Source organism: Hypomesus nipponensis, chromosome 8 (genome assembly GCF_054491055.1).
Source record: "Hypomesus nipponensis isolate SF chromosome 8, ASM5449105v1, whole genome shotgun sequence".
Taxonomy (NCBI): Eukaryota; Metazoa; Chordata; class Actinopteri; order Osmeriformes; family Osmeridae; genus Hypomesus; species Hypomesus nipponensis.
The window spans coordinates 17,064,103-17,088,400 of NC_140368.1; the positions used below are offsets into that span (position 1 = coordinate 17,064,103).

Genomic DNA, 24,298 nt, shown 5'->3' on the forward strand with positions numbered 1-24,298 from the left:
GCCCTCAGCAAGCTGCTGAACGGGCCAAGAGAGCAGAATTCAGATCAAGATTACGTCTACTATCATCTACCCATCTTGCACATAGGCCACTGAGGGTTAGGTTGGTTGAGGGCCACTTATGTGAGCCCTCTGTGACATTGCTTGTCAAAGGGCTATGCTCTTCAAATTACTGGTGTCCAACTGAACAAGGGTACTCGGGCCTATACAGCGATAATACTCGAGTCAGTGTTTTCACAACCTTTTAATGTTTCACGGTGTGGGGAATTCACCACCATTGTGCAGTGAACGTTTAGTGTCCTGAACATTCCAACCTGATACTTTGCAAGGTGCCTCTATTGTGATTTCTCGATCTAACTGCGTTTTGTCCACTCTCCTATGTCACGCCGTGTCGCCCGGGGTGACGCCTTCCGAGTCCCGCCTTCCGAGTCCCTGTTGTCACCAATGCCGGCAAGGCCATGACGAAATCCTGGTTTGCTCAACGATTCGCTGTGGGCTGTCCCAGAATTGGTATACATCGCAAAGCTTCCGGATTGGGGCTGCCACCTGGGCATCTTCAAGTGCCTAGCCACGCTGGAATGATGGGGACTGGTCGTCCTCGGCTTACGAGCACCATGTACGCCCCAATGCCCTGGACATCGTTAGAGTCCAGAGATCTATGAGCTTGACGTGAACAAGCTTGCGGCCATGTGGTCAAAGGACTAATTGCTGTGTGTCAATACACAAGCCTGCATTACAGATGGTGGCTGGGTCGGCTTGTTAACCCATAACAGTAGAATATCTCTTTAGATCTCGGTTTAGGCGTGGTGATCCGCAGACGTGCTCTGATCTGGTAGCTATCAATCAGAATCCATAGTCTGAATCGAGATATCTCTGGAGATGCCCTGGACTCCAGGGAACGGCGGGTGCTCTGCCGACACATTTGTTTCTCATTCTCACGTAGGGACATTGATGGTACACCATGCGCCTCGCGTACATCTTTGGGGTTGCCGACGGGCGCTAGAGGAATGGGTCTCTAGAGACAGCTGTAACTCTGCCCTGTATGGATGAGAGGTTACCGGATCACAAGCATTGTAGAATGTCTCCGTAGATCTTGTCTCAGCACTGGTGATCCGCAGACGTGCTCTGATTCGGTAGCAATCGATCAGAATCCAGCGTCCGAGTCAAGATATCTGCGGAGACACCCTGGATACCGGCCAGGGAACGGCAGGTGCTCTGCTGACACTAGTTATTCTCACTAGATAAGCATATCTTCGTGTTCCGGCGTACATGCTGCCTTTGTGTACATCCTGATGAGTTCGCTGACGGGCGCAAAGAGGGGCAGCTCTCTGGAGGTAGCTATCTGCCCGATGTCGGATTAGAAGGGTACCGGGGAGATGGTCGGTGTATTTGGCTTGTCGCGGGTTCACCTTCCGTCCAGCACTGGGTCTGGACGGGATGTGCGCGTGGGACGGCTCGGTAAACCGCACATCAGATGGTATGTAACACGATGGATATGCACACATAGTCTTAGTCATCGTTAATGCTAGCATGACCCCCGCATCCAGAAAACGCTTGTTTTCGCCACTAGTACGTACGTAGTGGGATGTAAGGGGGTCCTCCTGTGGCTCAGGAGCAGCGGCGCTCCGCTCTACACATAGTCTGCATGGCGGAGTGGTGGCGTGTGTTGGGGGATTATATCTCTATTGCTCCCTGCCTCATATGTCATGTATGTATGTGTTGCATCGAGGAGGCAGGGAGTGCTTCCCTTAGATCATCCACTCCGCCAAAGTAAATCTACATGTCCATGTCATGTAACAATAAATGCTCAAATCTAATACGTGATTGTCTTGACTGAAATAGAAATTTCTTATGAAAATATTTTTATAATCATTGAAGAAATGTAACACGCCATAAATCAAAACAAAGTAACTTAGCTTCGCAGAAAGAAGACCCTGGCCTCGCCAGCACTGCGCACGGACCAAGCTTGCGCCCCTTTAAACCACGTTTCTCCTGGTCAGTGGCGGAATTGGTTTTCGGGAAACTGCAAAATAGCACCAGGGAACGTTTGCGCCAGAACACGCCTCCTTTTTCGCTGAACCGCCCACGGGAGCGCAAAGTCATTTCGATTTGCGTCTGTGGAGAGAAACGTTCAAGTTCATGTACCAAGTGCAAGCTCAAATGCATGTTGCCGTAGTGAGTAACTGTGATCTTGTGGTATGGACCACAAGGAGTTTTTCCTCCAGCGGATCCAGTATGATCCTGTTTTCTTCCACAATGCCTACCTCAAAGTGGTTGAATTAATAAAGACCGGAGTAGTACCAGAGCTCCTGGGTATACAGCACCACGGCATACTCCCACAGACGCGGCAACCACAGAACATCTACCTGAACTTGGATGCTACTGTGGTAAACCTGGTGACACAGATGACATCACCTGCACGTCTGGACAGTGTATGGGGAAGCACTTTCACAGGTCTTGCCTTAAATTGAGCAGGGTACCAAAGACATGGAAATGTGTGGAATGCAGAAAAAAAAGTGTAGTAATGCTTTATAAAAGAAAAGAATTATGCTCAAGAGCATTTAAAGAGCAGCAACAGACAAATGCATATTTATGGCCTAGTTTTTATTTAGGTAAAATATATTATCATTGATACATGTTTGTTTTCTTTTCTTTATTGAGCTATGAAATAAACTGTTATGCATTTGGTTGTTATTTTTCTGCTTTGTTTTGAGTTCCACTTTTTATATTTTGTTTTTGCAGAACTGTCAAAACCTCCATTGTTATGAATTGATTATTATTAATTAAAGATGAACAAGAGAAATGTATTTTACTGCCAGCAGTTTTTATTTCAAATAATCTACTGACTTGCAAAAAAACAAACAGTTTATAGTGGCAATATTTACCTTTTAGTCATTTACATTTAGTCATACATTTAGATACTGAGAACACAATGTTACTTAAAAATGTTTCTATTCTGAAGACTTGCATAAAAACAAACCGTTTATAGTGGGAATATTTACCTTTAGTCATTTACATTTAGTCATACATTTAGAAACTGAGACAATGGGCCTCATTCTCGAACGCAGTTAAGAAGAATTTAAGAAGGAATTTCTTCTGAATTGGTTTTAGGAAAATATTTGGCTTTCATGAAAGTTTTCTCATCTGGGATTTCTTCTGAAGTTCAGAAGACTTTCCGAACTCAAAATAGCAGTTGTAAATCGGCCAGAGTTGTCTCAAATGCGATTCCTTAAAAAACCACAAGGATCAAAGGAATCGCATTTAAGAAAACTCACCATGTTTGAAGTGAAGTTATGAAAAATCGTTGGTGATTGCGTTCACATCAATTCTACAGACTATGGCAAACCGTAACAGACATCCTCGGATTTAAATAATTATAATAATTAACCTTGCTTAGTGTGCACACTGTTGGATCCAGTGGAGAACAATTCCACTGCTCATCTTCTTACTGGTATGTTGCACCTGTGCACCGGTTGCTTTTCCCTTGGACATAACTTGCGTTCCTGTTGCTTTCCTAATTGTGTCGATTCTGACTGCACACGTCACTGCTGTTGCGTGCCCTTATAAGGAGCTGTTGGGGCGTGTATATATGCAAATTCAGGAGCACGAGGATGCGCTTTCAACTCAAGACAACTCTTCCCGGGGAGCACAGCTCAGAAAACTTCTGCTGCGTAGGAACATATTTTCAAGCGTTCGTGAATTCGGCGGATGTCTTTTTCTTACGTTGTTTTTCCGAAGCCCTCAAGAAACAATTCAGAAGAAACTTAAGAAAATGTTAGAGAATGAGGCCCATTGTTACTTAAAAATGTTTCTATTCTGAAGGCACAACAGATGGGCAAATGTTGCACAAAGCACAGCAGACTCTGACCATCTTGACAACAGATGGAAGCTCTCCTGGAGTTGTAGTCTTGCAGAGAGAGATGGGTATTGTGCTTTGTAAGATAGTGTACTTGTTCCTCACAAGACCAATGACGCACTTCACATGGATACAAACAGCTGCAAGTCCTCTCATAGACTCAAGTTCACATGGGTGCAGTTGCGGTTTCCCTCTAGTGAAGGCAGGTATTTTGAGTTGAGCACTGTACAAGCCCACAGCATCTCCAATGGTAAACCCTCGATCTGCTAGGACCACATCACCAAGTGACAGATTTCCTAGGTATCCGCAGTTTTGTGTTATGTGCTTATCACTTGTTCGCCCCCCCCCCAACCAGTAGACACAAATGATATGACTCCCTGTGGAGTTATTGATATCAAATATTTCACAGTATTATGATGCTTATACTGCGAATAGGTTTGTGCTCGGGCTCTCATGTTCTTAGGCTTCTCAATGAATATTTCAAAGCAATCTATTATGGAAGTACAATTTCTGTAACTTCTGTTTTTGAAACACATGGGTAAACTGATTTGAATCTGTTCTTTACTGGGCCATATTATGAATGAAGACAACCTACTGTACATTACATTTAGTGTACTATTACAAATTCGGCTTACAGTAGACTTTGACACTAGAAATATATAAGTTAAGAAGTGCAGTGGTAAATTCAATCTAATTCGCATTAGTCATTAAAAAACATTGAAAAGGAGACAGCCCATCCTGACAGAAAGGTGAATACAACCATAATTTTGGCAAAGGATGGAAGTCCAGTTAAGTCTTGCACCATGTCATCATTACCCTTGAAGACCGCCTGCTGGAAAGATAACTTGCTTTCCCTGTCCCAAAGCTGATAGACCTCTGTCCTCAATCTGGTACAATCTTCTGTCAATTTCTTGACAGTTGCTTGGCAGGCTTCATTGGAACATGCTCCACTGCTCTCGGTATGGATGGGGTCTTTAGAGTAGCTGTGTTCCCCACTCTGCCCATTCTCTGGAAGACTGTCACTGTAGTAATTGGGGTGTGCTTGCCTTCGACGAGCACAAACCATTGTTAGCTCACATATATATTATTATTAATATTATTATTTCTTTTTGCCCCCCTAAAACTTTGTTAATATTTGGACTACATAGACAACCAAAGTGTCAAACGTTTTGTCTTGGTAGCCATTGAGTTGCTTGTATTGGGATTTACGTTCCGTTGCACGGTTTAAGTAGAAATTAAGTTTTTGTGGCGAAAAGTGAAGCTAACAGTGGCTAACTGGCTAGCCACAGTCACTGACGCCACTAACGTCACTAACGTCACATAAACTCGCGTAAATTTAGCAGCTGTTAACTTCTGGGAGATGGCTAGGCTAACTGCTTAACTGCAAGGCAGCTGCACAAACGCCACAAGCAAAGAGGCCTGGGTGAGAACTATTTGCTCATTTTACTTTGTGATATGACACACAATTGTAATGTGTAATGTACAATATAAGCTAATATTATTAAGGAAGTACATCTACTTTCGGAAACAGTAATCTACTATTTCACTGAAGCATTAGCATCATGAAATTAGCCTCTGTTGCCCTGGCAACACATACTACAGCGGTCTATGATGCATCTGTTTTCAATCGTTAAAATAACCATTCCTCATAAATACATTTTTGTTGTAGGATTTATTATGACATTAGATTACAAGTAAACGATTTGTGGGTGAAATTATCATTACCTAAGGTTTCAAAGCAGTGTAGTTCACTGCAACGCTGTAGCCTAGTCTAGGTGATAGAGACGTTCTAGCACGCAAATTGGAGCTTGGATTATGAGTGAAAAATACCCCCCCACAAAATTCCCAACCATTGGACTTTGTTGAGAAAGCGATTTCGAGTGGAACTGCAATCTCGGATTTTTGATTTAGGTCGTGAAAATCTTTGTAATTTGAACGAGTGCGGGTCGCCCGTGAGACCGCCTAGTATTTTAAGCGGCAGCCATGCTAGAAAGCGTCATAGTAGCTAGTATTTTCGGAATTTTATAGTTCCATTTTACACTAAAAAACAGAAAGACGGAAATGTTATGACGATATGACTATTGTGAAGACAGCCAGCGGGTCAGCATATTTTTGTGATTTGTGTAAAACTTGGAATTTGAGTGTGACCGCGTCTTGTTTTGGCGTCAGCCTCACAGTCAGACTGGCAGTGTGTAGTAGTAGGACACTGCCATGCCACAGCTATGGCTAAACTTTATTATGTCAAAAGAAACATTAGATTACAAGTAAACGATTTGTGGGTGAAATGATCATGACCTGTGGTTTCAAACCAGTGTAGCTCACTGCAACGCTGTAGCCTACTATAGTCTAGTACTTTAGCTAGCTAACAAAAACATCTCCACAGCTGTTTACAGTAGAAAGTCAAACGAAACGGCGGCACATGTTTGGCACTACCCTTACTTAAATCAAAAGTATTTCAATTGGTGAAACTATCTACTAACCTGAACTCCATTGCCACAGCCTAAACGTTGTCAATCTGTTCATGAAAATAATTAATTTCAGCCTTGACCGTACAATGGAAGTAATGTTAAATCGAATTCAATCAACGCAATCGCTACCAAGACAGTGTAGTAGTAGTAGCCTACAATTTACCGGGGCAGCTTCTCTACACAGCTGGTCTATATCGCATTTTGCCTCGTTACTAACAATTAGGTCAATTTTTACACCGTTCTGCCAAATGTATTCGTTTTGATGCAACTATGAGGTTGCTGATCACCATTCCCTCTTGCAGGGAAAGTAACAACTTTGTTTCACGAGCATTCTTTGTTACTTCAAACTTCTGCTGGGCGTCTAGCATATGGTGTAGCTGACTGGTTACTAACAACTTTGTTGCAGGAGCATTCTTTGTACATTGCGAGCTAACAGTGGGGCGAAGTAGGCTTCTTCGCTATAAATAATGATGTCGCTATAAATAATGATGTAAATCGAGACCACTAAGCCCTCAAAGAAAATGTAAGTTCAAACAAACAAAAGAAAGGTTTGAGGTTACTCTGAAAATTATAAATAAAATAGGCTAATGTTATTATAAAACTGCTAAATCCTTCTCTAACTAGGCTCCTCTATCTTGCATAATGAAACATCAAGTTTTTTAAGTAATCAATACAGGGCTCCAGACTTATATTGACCTAATGCATTTATTAATGTAACTAGAGAGGGTACAATTCAGTTGCAATTTTAGACCCTTTATAGGACTGCTCAAGCACCCCTAAATTTATTCTCAGCACCCCTAAAACAATATATTTTAAATGTATCGTTTATTATCATTTGATGCTGGTAGTTCATGAAGAAAGGGACATTCTTAGTTTTTTCATTCAATATTTTGCATAATAATACATAAATGTATTAATTGTTATCCAGTGAAATTAGGGATTTATATTAGCAAGGGGGTTTACGTTTAGCACTTTTGTAAGGCACTGTATTCATGTCACATTCTCATTGGGGGCTGAGCACCCCTAAAGGTCTGATCCTAGAATCGCCCCTGGGACAATTTCTGGGGAAATTGTGGGGTGTGCCTGTGTCGGTTGCAGATGGGTCCGTTTTTTTACTGTCATTTTTACAACTGATATACAGCGACGCACCATATAAGCTTGAGTTTAAATACATTATTTAATGTGACATTATGTAGGCCTACTCTACATGCAAGTCTTAGCTAAATGACTTAAATGTATGATGCACTTTTTGATCAGTCCTCCGACACTACAACACAACACTTGCTGAGTATAACAGCACAACAGCTCAAACACAGGCAGGGATGGAGTAGCAATGCTAGTGCTAAATAAGTATTTAGCTGCTAGGCTCCATGACGCCGGGTAAGAAGGGCTTGTGAAACTGCTCATCAAAAGAACGAAGGGGAACCCATTTGTCTGGCAGATTAAGACGTTCGTAGGAACCTAGCGAAAAATAGCCTCAACTTTCCTAGACTTTTAGCTACGGTACTAATGCAGAAGGAACACTGATATCGTTGTCATACTAGAACGTCGTATCTGTGTCGTTGCTAACATATGCTGAGATGTGCACACTCAATTCAAAATTTATCGGTCGCACATGCGCGAGTGTTTGTAAAAAATGCTCGCATTGTCTCAAAAACTGGTCGCAAAATGCGACCATTTGGTCGCAGTCTGGAGCCCTGAATCAATAAGCCTGCGCTTGCCCTCATTACTCAAATGATGCCGTTCAGGGCGTTAAAGAGGACGCGAGTGTCTCAGAAATAATATTTGTCTATTTGAGCTATTTGTCTTCATGGCCAACCAATGAGAATATTGTGAATAAAAACAACACAGACACAGGCAGCAAATAAACAGGCAGATGTTAGCCTTGCATTGTTTGAAAAAGAAGAAGCTGGAAGCCAGCTAGTATATAAGAGGCAGATGTTGGATCATATCACACCATGGAAAACCAAAGTCGTCCCCATGTCTGGATCGTTGGCAGCTCGTTGGTATACTGGCTTGTGCGACACGCGGAGGAGGTCGGACTGTACCCCGACCTTGCCCTGGAGTGCCATATTGAATGGGTAGGGGTGAGGGGCATGAGGTGGGCAGACCTTGTGCCTAAGCTCCGTGAGAAGTGTGGCATGCTTCCCAGCCCGGACATAATGGTGCTCCACGTCGGGAGAAACAACCTCAGCCAAGTGACCGGGCTAGACCTGACGAGGCGGATGAAGCGAGACCCGGGGGCCATCATGGAGATGTTCCCAAAGACTGCTGGTGTTTTCGGATATCCTGGAACGCTGCGTCTGGTGGTATCAGAGGAGCACCAGCGCTTCTGGTATCGACAGGGCAAGACGTCTAGGGCTAGATGTCTAGCTTCCTGGCCGACCTTGGGATGGGGAGCATTCAACACCCCCAAATACGACACGGTTTCATGTGGCTGTACCGCCACCTTGATCACGTTGGAAACAATGTGTTCTTGGGAAACATCCAAGACGGTCTCCGACGACTCCTGTGCTAGCCACAGCACACACAACGACGACTCTTTTCAGAGCCACCCAAAATGTAAAAAAAAGAATAAGTAGACCGTTCAAAGTGCCGTTGTAATTTTACAACCATGGGGTCTTACAGGGTTAAATGGTACTATCTTTACATCTTTGAAGTGTGTCATAAAAAGCGGCGTCACATAGGCTACATTGCGAGCTCAGCTCACGGTGTCCTACTCTATATAGCGAGCAACTCTACATTCATACGTCTCTGAGCTTGCTTTAAAATAACAGAAAACATTAATATGTTTACGTTGATACATTAAGATGCTTTTATGAATCAATATGTCCTACCACTTGAGAAAAACTGTCCTACACATAATAAAAAATAAAGACAAACGCACTATTGGACGTCCCATAGCCTACAACCTCATAACCAGGTGCAACAAGTGCCTCAAGAGGTTTAAGGAGTTGCTGTGTGTAAGCAGATGCTGGGTCTTCCCCTTGTTGGGCAACCAACAAGTTGCTTATATCTGAATACAATTTACTAAGTTACCTACTGAGCAATACCATCTGAGTGATACATGTAAATTTTACAAAATTATTATCAAGGGAACATAATGGTCAGAACTGCAGTCATACACTTAAATGCTTTTTAAAATATGTAAACACCAAAAGACTATGGGCAGCTGGGGCACCCGCAAGCACACCCTCACAATTTCCCCAGAAATTGTATGCTCTCTAGTTGTCTTTGTCATTACTGTTATCGCAACATGTACTGGCAACATCTTGGTTAGTAGATCTCTTCCTCTTTAAAGCCTGTGTTTGCTCAAACTTCGTGAAGCTATTTATGTTTCGTTGGCGCTGCTCAGGTGACAGGTAGGCAAACAGGCTTGGCATGTAATCGGGGCTCAACGGATTATCACTTTTCTTACCTGCAGTGGCAGAATGAGACACAAACAACACGTTACCTACTTGGAAGTAATTACTCTTTTTAATTTGTATTATATCAAAATTTTTGTAAAATTTTACGAAAACGGCTGGGGTACCTACAGTAGCTAGCTACTTACCCGAAATAAAGTGCTCACTACAGAGTCTGGAGTGTTCTGTAGGCGTCCATTGATCCCGCTTGATAACAGCAATCCATTTCTTACGAAGTTCTGTGTTTTTTGGTCAATTGTAAAAGCTACATTTATGTAGGCCTTTTTATGATGTGCTGTTATCACAACCCACAGCACAGCAGTTAGACGGCATCTTTTCCATCCTTAAAATGGCCCCGCGAACACTGTGTGACGTCACATGAAACACAAGAATACTTTAAACTACACATTTTAATTAGCAGCTGTTAATATCTAATCTTGTGGAGCCCTTAATTTTATATTTCCATAGTGAGATGACATATTATTTTACGTGTGTTTCAGACATATCAAAATCCAGAGAAGAGGGTCCTGTACAGCCGTGTTTGAAGACATTTCCCAGAACTCAGCATGGTAACCAGGAAAAGGGCTTTCAACAGCTCTTGGTATAAGGAAAATTCATGGATTGAATATTAAGTCAAGATTCAACTTATTGTTTTGCCTGTAGGCATTTTTCTCTGCCCAGTGCACCTGAATCTGCCTTCACATCTCAGTCAGGTTTTTGTAACTGGAAAAAGGCACTGTTTAAAGATTGTGGGTTTAAGCTCCATTCGAAGGCAGAAAATCATATCAATGCTATGTATTCCTGGAATCAGCATAAAAAGGCTGTTGACACCAACTCATCAATGTTAGATAGCATAAATGAGGACCGGAAAAAGAAAGTAGAGGAAAATTGTGCTTACATTAAAACAATAGCAGATGTGCTCCTATTAACTGCCATAGCTCAAAGAGGTCATCGAGAGTCTGAGGACTGTCACAACAAGGGTCATTTTTTAACAATATTAGAAGAAATAGCAAAACATGACCCTCTAATAGAGAAAAGGATGCATGCATTTGGCAATGCTAAGTACACAAGCCACCAAATCCATAATTAAGTTCTTGAGGGCTTAGCTCAGATGGTGCAAAGTGAAATAATAAGAGAAGTAAAAGAAAGTGGTGTTTAATGCAATTGCAGATGAAACCAAAGATTTAAAAAAAGGAACAAATGTCTGTAGTTGTGAGGTACTACTACAATGGGGCCGTCCACAAAAGCTTTTTACACTTTCAGTCAGCTGAAAGCTTAGATACAACAGGTCTCACAAAAATGATAGTTGACTGCCTTGAAAAACATGGTTTGGACTACAGAAATAATCTTGTGGGGCAAGGCTATGACGGTGCATCCGTCATGAGTGGAAAGCATTCTGGTGTGTCTGCATGGATTAAGGACAGAGCAAGATTTGCATTTTATGTGCACTGTAATGCACATTGTTCGAATTCGGTTCTTGTTGATGCTGTGAAAACAGTGCCTGAGGCAGTTAACTTCTTTGCTCTCCTGCAGAAGCTTTATAACTTTGTGTCTGGCTCGTACGTTCATCTCAAGTGGCTTGCAGTTCAGAAAGAGCTATATCCACAGCAGCAGCCCAGGGAACTACAGAGACTTTTGGAAGATGTGCTGCAAGATATTGCACTTGAAAACAGTGGTGATAGATCAGTCGAGGCAATGCAGATAGATATGCATTTCATAGGGCTTTTGGTTACCTTTTGTAAAATGCTTGGTGATGCCAAGTCTCTTTCTGAAATGCTACAATCAAGCTCTCTTGATCTAGCAAGGGCTGTGGATCTTGTAGGTGCTCTTACAGACACTTTACAGGACTACAGAAGTGAGGTTTACTTTGGAGAACTATGGAAAGAGGTTGAAAAGATTGCAGAGCACTGCAAAATAAGTGTACACACAGTGTGTAAAAAAACAGCCTATAACTAGCTTAACATGCCATGACTCATTGATGATGAGCACTGTAGGACAGACAAGTAGTGACCAACATGATGGTGAGAGCTTCCAAAGAGCTATCTTTTATCAGGTGCTTGACCGTTTCACAGCTGAGCTGCAGGCGTTTTTTTCAAATACGAATTGCGAGATAATGCAATGGGTTCAGTCTCTCAACCCAAAGAGTACAACATTCTTGGAAGAGGAGCCTCTGTTTGCCTTTGCTCAGACCTTTGAGTCAGATTTAGAGGACCTCAAACATGATGTCCATCAAACCAAGCAGCTTCTTAATAGGAGAGAGAAAAGTGGCAGGGACAGACCGTCTACTCTCCTTGAGTTTGTTGTGTTTTTAGAACCATATAAAGAGGTCTTCCATGAGCTGTTTCGACTTTGTAAGATTTCTGTTGTTACACCAGTCAGCAGTGCTTCCTGCGAGAGAAGCTTCTCAGCTTTAAAACTGATCAAAACCCACCTGAGGACAACAATGGTTGATGACAGGTTAAGTCACCTTGGAATTCTCAGTGTTGAGTCAAAGAGGGCACGCTCCATCATCATGGATGCGTTTGTGAAAAATGTTGCCAGTTCTCACCAGAACCGCAGAATTATGTTATCTGAAATATAAGAAGGAAAATTAGGGAGTTAGGTGGTCGCTCTGGCTATGATTAATACCTCGAGCTGACATTCTAAAATGCTAAATCATATAATAAATAATACCTGTGCTAGTACACTGAAAGGGTTTCTTATCACACAGATATCATGTGGTCTTGTTTAGGCCAATTCCAGTTTTTTTTATGTAAGTTAACATAATATACATGAACATAAATATGATACTGTACATTTGTAATGTTGTTGGGCACCAAAGTTATTTATATTTTTCAAGTCAATTTCTGCTTGATACCTGTCATGTGAAATTGCAGTGTTTTTTTGGTGTGTAAATTCACTTTGTTTTGTAAATAAACAATGCACTGTGTTATTTCTGTAACACAGAAATGCTATTATAAGTCCCTGGTGCTTGAGCTTTTTGGATGTTCTAACACTGGATGTTGGATGTTCTAACACTTACAGACCCATATTATACTGTATATATTAATGAAAACAGTGACCCAAGACTCAGGACTATGGACCCCCTGAAGTAGCCTTGGCCACCCCATGTATAAAACTCTAGTTCCGCCACTGTGAACATTTAAATATATTTATGTTAATAAATAACTATATACACAATTCCTAGAACTATATACACAATTGAACATTTAGATAAAATAAATCAAAATAAAATATTACATTTTTTGCAATTTCCTCCACCTTGTTCCCTATTAATTGTATTTTTTACTTTCTTCCCGGGTTCAATCATCAGGAGCTGGACTGGCTCCCACAATCGCTCCTCGATTATTACGGTCTGGCCGTCTTCTAAGAGAAGGTTGAGGGTCCCCGGATCTGCCTCTTTTTCCATCACCCCAAGGGCACCCACAATGTCCTCTGAGCGGACCTCCTGTCAAGGGGAAAAGTACACATTAGCTACCCCTCTGTCACCCACAACCCAACGAGCAGTCATTACCGTTTTTAAACATGCAAATAAAATAACCCCAGCACAGAGGCAGTGCATTTTAATTTAAGATGTTCTTTACTGTTCCTTTTTTTTATCGGCACTTCACATTTATCGCAACATCAATTGAGCAACCTTTGCTGTGTGTAGACTGAAGCTGGATAGTGTAAAAAATTAAAATGAAAAATTAATGTCTGCTTCAATGTAATAAAAAAAAAAGAAGTAGGCCTATCTCCATGGTGGAGCAGTTAGTGGACTGCAGTCTGACCCCGTAGGCCGACTTTCCAGCCTTGAGATAGGACACTTAAATGTGTGCCCCGACCTGCAGTTCCCATACCGCAGCCTCCCTCCAGAGACACAGGGACATCTGTGTTTCCCCCTGTGAAAATATTATTTTAATTTCATTTTCTCTCTTTATCTATCTCTCTATCTCTCTCTCACTCATATGTAGGTATACTGTATATATGTACATGTATGAAGTGGATTGCCATACCTGCTGCATCGTTATGTTGCGCAGGGATCAAAATGTATGTTTCCGTTAATTTACATTTTAAACTAATTTGCACCAATTTCTAAACCTGTTTCCTTTAATAAACCACTGTATGCTAAAACTTAATTTACCTCGACCACCTCGCCCTCCACAGTTATCATGCCCCTCGCATCCCTGCATGTGGAGAGCGGAGTCTGCGGAGAAGGGGGATGGATCAGCGCTTCAGCTAAATTTTTTAGCTCTGCACTTAGCGCTATAGAAGCGCTACGGAAAAACAACATATATGCATATGTTGAGCTGGTAAGGGGGAGACTGCCCTCTCAGGGAAAGGCCCTTAACCACGTAACTCCCACCCTCTTTGATGTTTTGGAAAACTCCTCGTATATGGTAATTTTGGCCACTGAATGACCATCTGAAATTGCAGCCACTGTGTTCAATTTTGTGCTCGCTGGTCTTGCGCCATCCTTCTCGAACTCCCTGGCCACCACCATAGGCTGCTCCAACACCACACACAGGTGGATTGGCAGTGGTCAAAAATAAGGCGTTGGAGGCTTTGTTCCCAAAAGCGTCTGTAAGGCCATTCTGAAATATTTAAATACACACAAAGTGTTAGGAATAAGTTATGTGGATAACGACATACAAGCAACATCTTAAAAAATAAATAAATCAAAGTTAGAACGTTTCAAGCTATTAATTGTAGCCTAACTATCTCATTATCTCATCAGCAATCTCATAATTTGAGCATAGGGCCCAAGTTTTAAGTAGTGCTGTCAAACGATTAAAATATTTAATTGCGCTTCATCGCATTTATGTCATAGTTAACTTGCGATTAATCGAAATTAATCGCAAATTTTGATCTATTCTAAATGTCCATTGATTTATTTTTGTCCCATTCTTTTTTATAATTTTGATGCTCTTATCAACAAGTGGATCGGAATGCTTAGTGCACAGTTTTTTTATTTATTGACAACAACATTGAAATGCACTGGCTTTGACGAGGGGGCGGAGAATTCGCATCAGCTGTGTGCTTGGCCATCAAGTGGTATTTCAGACTGGACGTGCTGCGATGACAGCTCAGATCACAACGACAAAACAAACAAATCACTTTGGTCTTGTCAATGGAAACATTTCGCAACTTTTTAAAAGTACATTCTCCATTCAGAATTTTGTTGGCATCCATTTTGGCGTCTCGCGCCTGCCATCCACTCAAAACGTAATGTTAGCCTAGGCCTACTACTCTTTAGCCGGATCGCAAGCAAAAACTAGTGTGTGCGGCTCCGGTGTGGTGTTTTCATTTTTCTAACGTCGGTAGTTGCTGCAACATTGTGAAAAAAGGTTTGTTTGGCCATTTGAGAATTTCCATTGGCCATTTGAGAATGTAATTTATCATTTGAATTTTGACAGAAATAATCTTACATATAGGCTCCTCCCTCTGATGTGAACAGAAATTACCATTTAATGGGCGCCTTTGACTTGAGCACGAGTCTCCTGCTCAAGGGGACTCAAGTCAGAGGCGGCTGCTGAAGGCTAACCCAACCAACCTTTATTTGAGATCTTAAAACAGATATGGTCTCTGATCAAACTGTTGACACTGTTTGTCTATTTATCCGTGTATTGAACGTTTCTTGGTTCCATGTTAAAGTGTACAAGTGGCTATATCAACAAATGATTGTACACAATCAAGTTTTCACCCGCTTCTGTAACATGTTAGACATAAATTGACCAACAAATTCAAAAAAAATGGCAAAGTAAAAACGATTCAAGCTTAATCAATAAAAACCCTGGCAATTCTAAACATCTTTTTCCACCATAAACCATCTCCTGAAGCCACAACCCTCCTCTTCTACTGAGGCTACAGAGGATCAATGCAACTTCATCAACTTTTTTAGATCCAAGGTCAACAGCATTCGCTCTGTGATGTCTAGCTCTCCATCTCTGTTTCCCTCTGACACCAACACCTTATCTGTGAGTGTGCTGTCTCCCCTACCTCTCACTGAGTTTCAGGAGAGCCATGTCGAGGATATCGACAGAAAATGAAATCCTGTACCTGTACTCTGGACCCCATCCCCACTGCTCTGCTCAAGTCACACATCCCAACTCTGTCTTTTCATCACCAAAGTTGTTAACCTTTCCCTTTAGTCTGACGTTTTTCTTTTAATAATGAAACCTCGGGGGCTACCGCAGCAATCGCCATCAGAGTCCTCGTTAGTATAGTGGTCAGTATCCCCGCCTGCCGCGCGGGGGCCAGTTACGCATAGGTATAACAGAAAAAACAAGATTTTAAGTGCCTGTTCTCTGCCATGCCGGAGACCGGGGTTCAATTCCCCGAAAGCGGAATCATTTTTAAGCCCTGGTATGTTTTTTGTACTAAGTTTTTGTAAAAAAAGTAATTTAAATAGACTAAATATCAAGTCAGTCAAAATATGAAACTTTTGTCATCCATAGTTTTTGGTAATGTTTTTCTGTGTTCAGTATAGATGATAACAATGAATCCAAGACTCATGCTGAAATCTGAACTTTGTTTTATAGTGTATTAAGTCTCAAGATCAAAAGCAAAAAACTATTTACACAAAAGCAAAACACTACTGACACACCCTTTCGCTATTTCTATTATTTCACATCACTATTTACACCACTATTAGTTACACAGGATTATGTGCACATTACTAATTACACACCATTATTTACATTCTACTATGACACACCCTTTCGCTATTTCTATTATTTCACATCACTATTTAAACCACTATTACTTACACAGGATTATGTGCACATTACTAATTACACACCATTATTTACATTCTACTATGACACAGCCTTTCACTGTTTCTATTATTTCACATCAATATTTACACCAGTATTATTTACACAGGATTATGTGCACATTACTAATTACACACCATTATTTACACTCTCCTATTCATTTTCCCTTCTAAGCCAGCCATCTCAACTTCTCTGCCTCATAAAAGGCTGAACCCTTAAAGTCCCCCCACGTCAGCTCCTTCTCCATGCCTTGGTCCTGATATAGTGAGAACCTTGGCAGGACAGTAGATATACTTCCCTGCCACTCCTGGGAATCCTGTGTGCACGTGAGGGCTATCAGGGCCTTGTCTTAAGACAAGGCGGCAGAACCTGCACAGCCGCCCCTGTGGTGGCACATCTGCTGCCTTCCTTTTGGCCTTCTGGCCCTGCACTTTCTGCTGGGTTGCAGCAAGCTCCCGCTCAAAAAATGGGGTGTCCATAAAGTCCACTAGTGCCATCCTGGGGTTTGTCAGTCCCTCTGCCCCGTATTTTTGGTGGACTTTGGTTGAGCAGTAAAAATACCTGGTTGGCCCATTCTGGTAAAAAAAATGAATGGATGAGTCATCGTTTTCAAACCGGGACTTGGGCTGGCCACAGGAAAGACAGGTTTTTGTCTTCTTCTTTTGTCCTCTGGCTTGTTGCTGTTGCTGCTGCTGTCTTTGGAGAATGTCACTCACCATTCTCTCAATCGTCTCCTCTGTCAGTGGCGCTGCCTTGGCTGGTGGATTCACAGTGGTAGGTGAGAGCGTGGTTACAGGCACAGTAACACTGTCCTCTGTCAAGCGCTGCCACAGCTGTTGGGTTTCCAGCAGCTTTTCTGGACTTATATTGAGTGAGGAGCTGGTGTTCTGCAGCTTGGCCAGATGTTTTACATATCTGCAGATGTGCAGCCGTGTTGTCGGGTGTAGGAGGGAATTTGGGTCGGTGCTGGAACTGTGGACCATGGCTGCATACTTGTGGTCCACAAGCCTCAGCATGTCCTTCTGTCCATGGTGTGTGGTGAGCAGACCGTCAATGGCCACTTTCATGGGGCTAGTCCACCTGGTGTGGTCAAGCACAAAGACCCGGCCTCCAGTTTTAACAGGCCCGGTGCGGGCACTCCGAGGAGAGGCAGCCATTGGAAGGGTCGGTGTGTATGGCACAGCTGAGAAATACATTGGATATAGTTTATTGTTAGTAAATACAGTGTATAGTTTGTTTTTGAAAACCACAAATGGATGTCTGTACGTGTAAATATGTGTACTATTCAAAATGTTCCTTTCAGAATTTGTTTTATTTGCTATGTAAGTTCACAAAACAAGGAATTTCCTGTAGCAGGAAGGTGCATACAATAAACATATACGTATCTTAAAAAGTAGAATGTTTAAATTAAAGTCTAATACTAAAGAACTGAACAACCTAAAATTACCTGTATTGTCCTGGGGTTCCTCTGAACTCTCACGCTTGAGATTCAGTGCAGCAGGGGGGAGAGGCGCAGGACAATGAAATAGCGTTATGGAGGGCTCGCTGGAGGACTGCAGTGAGGACTGGGTGTTTGCAGTCGTAGGGGGACAGGGCTGAGTGGGGCCAGGGGTTCTGTATTTGTCCCAGTCGATAGGTACTGGACGACAGCCAGGTTCCAGGTATTTCAACCCAAACATTTCTCCAGTGTCCCTGTTTGAGACGTACAAGGCTTTGTACTTGGGCTGGCCTGTCACCCTTACAGAGGCTGCATTCAGCTCCATCATAAGCACAGGGTCAAACATCGCTGGAAGGAGGACATCAGGCTGTTTCAGGTCCACCAGCCTCTCAAAGTTCCAGCGTGCCACTCCAGTCATACCCTGGGCCTGGAACAGCTCAGGGGAGACACGGTTACCAGTCACCCATTGAGCCTGGTGAAAGTGGTAGCCTTCCTGCTGGGAAGTGCCTCGGACTGGGATCCAGATGGGCACTCTGGCTCCTTCCCCCTGGACGTGATTCAGTTGTAAGGTTCCCCCATACCTGTACATGATCCCGTCTTCCAGCTCTGGGTCACTGAGGCAGCCCCTCAGTATGTGGACCCGCTGGATCCTCCAGGTCTTCAGCATTGTTGGCTTGAAGAGCGGGACATTGTTTGGGTCCTTGGACATTTGGAAGTGCTGAAGAACCTCCTCTATCCTGGTCACCAGCTCCTGAGGCTGAGGGATCTTGGTCCTGCAGTGATCCCGGATGTGCTGCTTGGTGGGGTTTGGAGGCACAATGCCACAGAAAGTGTATGCAACTTTCAGCCTCTGCAGATCTTCCTGGTCGACCACAAGGAAGGCAGCGGAGAGGAACTGGCAGAAGGAACTGTACAGGGAATGATGCTCAGACACACACTCCCTGCAAAAACGCCTCATGCAGTGAAACAGGTCCAGCTTCATTTCTATGTCCGGGTTGAATTTTGACCTTGAGGCACAGATGTTGGACAGCTCCCCTGAAGTGACCTCTGCCAACACAGCCTCTGTGGTCTTCCAAGCATCCCACAGTAGATGTTCACCAGGGTGGGAGTCTGGAACCCTGAATGCTGCACAGCAGTCCCTACACAATAACAAAAATGGAAGAAAACAAAATTAGAAATATGCAAATATATGGGCTATATTTACAACAGAAATTAAGTGACATTCAGATGATTTACATGTCTTATGAATTGTGTGCTATATAATAACCATACCTGTCCACCCAGTGGTACTTGGCCATGTCCAGTCCAGCAGCAGTGTAGCGGTTGGCCAGACCTTCATACATGGGCTCCAAGGAGCGCTCAGACTCAGACTGCACCATCACCCAGGAGAGGATCATCCAGTTCTCGTTCATGATGGCGTAGGATGACATGGCCCCTGAGGAGAGAGTAACCTTTCTGGCAATCTTGCGCGTGTGGTCAGATCTCAACACCTGCCCAAAAGTGCCCTGTAGGAGCTTGTTGATTGCTGGCTCCTGGCGTCAAAACTCCTGGAGCAAGCAGTCTGTCAAATATTGTGCAGACACTGACACTCCCCTCCAACCATCAGCGTCTTCATAACCTCCGAAAGGAGGCACCTGGTTGTGCCCCCTGATGAAGGCACTGATGGTTTTCTGGCCACCCAAGCCCGCCTCTGTTTCCTGGACATTTTGCACACAGTGCAGGTAGGACAGATGAGCTTTTTCGTACTTTAGGTTCAGCATCTCCGTCACCTGTCTGGCCATGTCATTGGGTGATTTACCCGTGCGCCTCAGCTCATGCAGCACCGTTTTGCAGATGGCCTTTTTGTAGGTCAGAAAGGCTGGCAGGATGTTGATGAAGCGCTGCGGAAGTTTGTCCAACCACTGAGGGTTGTCAGCAAACCAGTGCTTCCTGCAGGTCTTGCAGCACAGACGGGACGCAAAAAGATAGTACAGCCCCAAAGCTTCCATCTCCGTCTTAATCCATATACGCTGCTGATTGGAGCAGGTCCAGCGACAGACATCCGAGTCATAGCTAGGGACACTGATGGACACTGCAGGACAGGGTGCAGGCTGTTCAGCGGATGCAGGGTCTACTGGAGGAGCAGGGTGTGACAGAGCTATGAAAAAGCAAAAACCAGATTGAGATATTTACATTTTATCGGCCAAGAAAACATTCAGTTTCTCTTTTCTCTCAGTAAGTGGCATGAAATGACCATGTTTTACTTTTCTGAAAACTAGCTTGTTTATAGACAACAAAAAAAGAGTTTGTGTCCATTGAAAATGAAAGGACATACTTTGTTCTGACAAGGTTGGTTGTGGGATCAAAGATTGACCCAAGGCAAGCAGCTGAGGAGGTACCGGTAGGCAGACCTTCACAGGAGCGGAGGAAGCTGGTGGAGATAAAATAACACAAACTTAAACATAAATGGGAGACACTTTCATAGCAAATAAATATGAGATATACATGTACAGATATCAACCTTGCGAAGGAGAAGCAGTTGTGAGGCGGTCAGTTGGTCTAGAGAGAGAAGATGTTGGTTTGCTCCTCACTGTTAAGGAAAATAAAGTGTTATCATCTGACCCCTCGACACAGTTTGGCGTGCCAATCTTATTGGGGTGTGCTTGCCTTCGGCGAGCACAAACCATTGTAATCTCACATATATATTATTATTATTTCTTTTTGCCCCCCTAAAACTTTGTTAATATTTGGACTACATAGACAACCTCGGTGTCAAACGTTTCGTTATGGTAGCCATTGAGTTGCTTGTATTGGGATTTACGTTCCGTTGCACGGTGTAAGTAGAAATTACGTTTTTGTGGTGAAAAGTGAAGCTAACGGTGGCTAACTTGCTAGCCACAGTCACTGACGTTGCTAACGTCACTAACGTCACGAAAACACGCGTGACTACCTGTTGCAGAACATTAGTTTAGCAGCTTGTTAACTTCTGGGAGATGATAAGCTAACTAGAAACGCTACAAGCAATGAGGCCAGGGTGAACTATTTACTCATTTAATCTTGTCATAAAACAAAATTATGAAATGTAGTGTATAATATGATGTACGCATTGTTATTAAGCTAGTACATCTATTTTCGGAAAGAGTGGTCTGCGGCTGAGGCGTTAGCATCATGAGTCATCATGACATAGCCTCTGTTGCCCCGGCGACACAGGGCATACATACAACATAATGCTACATCTGTTTTCAATCGTTAAACATTCCTCACAAATACATTTTCGTTTTTGGATTTATTATTTTATTAGATTACAAGTAAACGATTTGACTAGCCATGGTGATAACCATTTAAAATTGTGATACGAAACACTTGTGAAATATGTATGCTGATGATTATAGATACTGTAGAGCTAGCTAGCTAGTCTAGCTCTACTTTCGTAAACGGTGTAAACGGTCTCTTATTTTCACAGAGAAGTTAGCTCTAGCTGTTACACCGGCACGTCTCTGCTACTATCTGTTACCAAAGGTGTTAGACCGTAAGTTAGAGCTAGAGCTAACTTGCGACCTTGTACGTCTTCCGTTCCAGATCGCTTTGGCCTGGGGAGGTAGCCTACAGTACTGTACAATATACGAGTGGCAGGTAGCTACAGTATAACTACAAATTAGTTCGCCTAGCTGTTAATCCTACAGCTAATTTTCGACTTTTCGTTGTCCGTTCCAGACCGCTTTCGGGAGGTTACTTTGCAATTCGTCCAGCCACCAGATAGTGCCGTACTGTAGTAGCCAGATATATGTAGCACTATATATATTATACATCTCGTCAGCTTTGTTGTCTTTGCGCTGTTGGTCAGCTAGAATACAAAGTCATTCTTTACAGTCAAGTAAGTTAAATGTTCCGTTTACATAGTTATAGGCCTACAAATTACAACAGATCAGAGTGGTTTACAAAGATGCCTTTTACATTCATACGTTTCTGAGCTTACTTTTAAATAACATAAAACATGTAGTAAGATGCTTTTATTAATCAGAATGACTTACACCAGCTTGCGATCGACTTTTGGGTCGGGACCCACCACTTGAGAAACACTGTCCTACACATAGACAAATGCAATAGACGTCCCATAGCTTACACAGGACCCTTTCAATACAGCAAAGATGGGTGTTCATTTTTCAAATTATTTATGTGTTGTGTAAAATTGCATTAAATTCGATGTGTTTCTAACCAGGTGCAACTAAATGTATCTTCCAGACCTGCCGTAAAAAAAATCCACTCTTCCCGGACAAGCCTAAGCTACATGGCTAGACTGTTGATACAGATCAGAATCCATCATATCTTGGACACTCAAAATGAGCGAATCTTGCAGCTAAATCAAGTAGCCTATATATATAGGCCTTTATATGGCTACAAACTTCTGCTCGGTTTCTAGCTGGCTACTTGTTACCAAGTTACAACTTTGTTGCACGAGCATTCTTTGTTAGCTACAAACTTCTGCTGGGCGTCTAGCGTATGGTCTAGCTGGCTATTTAAGTAACAACTTTGTTGCAGGGGCATTCTTTGTCTACATTGCGAGCTAACAGTGTCCGGTAATGTTGTCGCTATAAATATTGATGTTAAACTGAGATCACTAAGCCCTCAAAGAAAATGTAAGGTCAAAGAAACAAAAGAAAGGTTTGAGGTTACTCTGAAAATTATTAATAAAATAGGCTTGTAATAATAAAACTGCTAAATCCTTCTCTAACTAGGCTCCTCTATCATGCATAATGAAACACGTTTTTTAATTAATCAATAAGCCTGTGCTTGCCCTCATTACTCAAATGATGCCATTCAGGGCGTTAAAATTACATAATAGGACGAGTGTCTCAGAAATAATGTAGAGCTATATTTGTCTTCAAGGCCAACCAATGAGAATATTGTGAATAAAAACAACACAGACACAGGCGGCAAATAAACAGGCAGATGTTAGCCTTGCATTGTTTGAAAAAGAAGAAGCGTGAAGCCATCTAGTATATAAGAGGCAGATGTTGGATCATATCACACCATGGAAAACCAAAGTCGTCCCCACGTCTGGATCGTTGGTCTACTGGCTTGTGCGACACGCAGAGGAGGTCGGACTGTACCCCGACCTTGCACTGGACTGCCATATTGAATGGGTAGGGGTGAGGGGCATGAGGTGGGCAGACCTTGTGCCTAAGCTCTGTGAGAAGTGTGGCATGCTTCCCAGCCAGGACATAATGGTGCTCCACGTCGGGAGAAACAACCTCAGCCAAGTGACCGGGGTAGACCTGACGAGGCAGATGAAGCGAGACCTGGGGGCCATCATGGAGATGTTCCCAAACACTCTGCTGGTGTTTTCGGATATCCTGGAACGCTGCGTCTGGAGGTATCAGAGGAGCACCAGCGCTTCTGGTATCGACAGGGCAAGACGTCGAGTCAACGCAGCCGTGTCTAGCTTCCTGGCCGACCGTGGGATGGGGAGCATTCAACACCCCCAAATAAGACACGGTTTTGTGTGGATGTACCGACCCGACAATGTCCACCTTGATCACATTGGAAACAATGTGTTCTTGGGAAACATCCAACACGGTCTCCGACGACTCCTGTGCTAGCCACCGCACACACAACAACGGCTCTTTTAAGAGCCACCCAAAATGTAAAAAAAGAGCAATTAAACCGTTCAAAGTGCCGTTGTAATTTTACAACCATGGGGCAGGGACGGACTGGGAGTAAAAATAGGCCCTGGACTTTGATCCAGACCAGCCTACCAGAACCGGTCCCGTATACGCCACCACAGCAAGCGCCCTGCTAATGCATGCAAATTCTGTGCCTGATGTGATGCTTTGGGACTTCTACGCTTAATGCGAGCAAATTATTTTGGCTGATTTGAGCGAAAAGTAGTTTTTTGAGCTTGATGTAAAACAAACAAACATAGCCTTTTGTCAAATTGGTAAAACATTGTGTAGTGAAGGTAATTACGTTTACGTTTCTTAACCTGGTTTTCCATCTTTATATTGTCTCTATAGCTAACTTTCGATCTGTCAGTGTCGCAGTTGTGTATATAAGCGGCACAAAGGGCTGCATAGACGTTCATTTGGAATAGACCAACCGGCCTGGGGGAACGGGGGGCCGGCAAACCGTGTTGCTCAACCTTCTTCCAACATTTTTATTAGTAGTAAAAAATTATGGGTCGGCCCAAAAGTGTTTCGGCCCATCGGGTATTCTCCCGATGGCCAGTCCGCTACTGCCATGGGGTCTTACAGGGTTAAATCGCACCATCTTTACATCTTTGAAGTGTGTCATAAAAAGCGGCGTCACGTAGGCTAGGGCTAGGCATTGCGAGCTCAGCTCACGGTGTCCGGTAGGCTACTCTAGGCCTATATAGCGAGCAACTCTACATTCATATGTCTCTG

The 24,298-nt window shown here is 43.0% G+C and overlaps 3 pseudogenes across 1 annotated transcript; 1 reads left to right on the plus strand and 2 right to left on the minus strand.

Annotated features, from left to right (window-relative positions):
* Window positions 1-2,276: 2,276 nt before the first annotated feature.
* LOC146275350 (uncharacterized) lies at window positions 2,277-10,058 on the minus strand (annotated as a pseudogene).
* A 460-nt stretch (window positions 10,059-10,518) lies between these two features.
* Window positions 10,519-11,179, plus strand: LOC146275351 (zinc finger MYM-type protein 1-like; annotated as a pseudogene).
* A 5,127-nt stretch (window positions 11,180-16,306) lies between these two features.
* LOC146275352 (uncharacterized) lies at window positions 16,307-20,618 on the minus strand (annotated as a pseudogene). Its single transcript, XR_014766326.1, has 5 exons — window positions 20,419-20,618; window positions 20,233-20,328; window positions 19,191-20,055; window positions 17,928-19,057; window positions 16,307-17,663 (listed from the first exon to the last, which is right to left on the minus strand). The product of XR_014766326.1 is annotated as an uncharacterized LOC146275352 (transcript).
* Window positions 20,619-24,298: the final 3,680 nt, after the last annotated feature.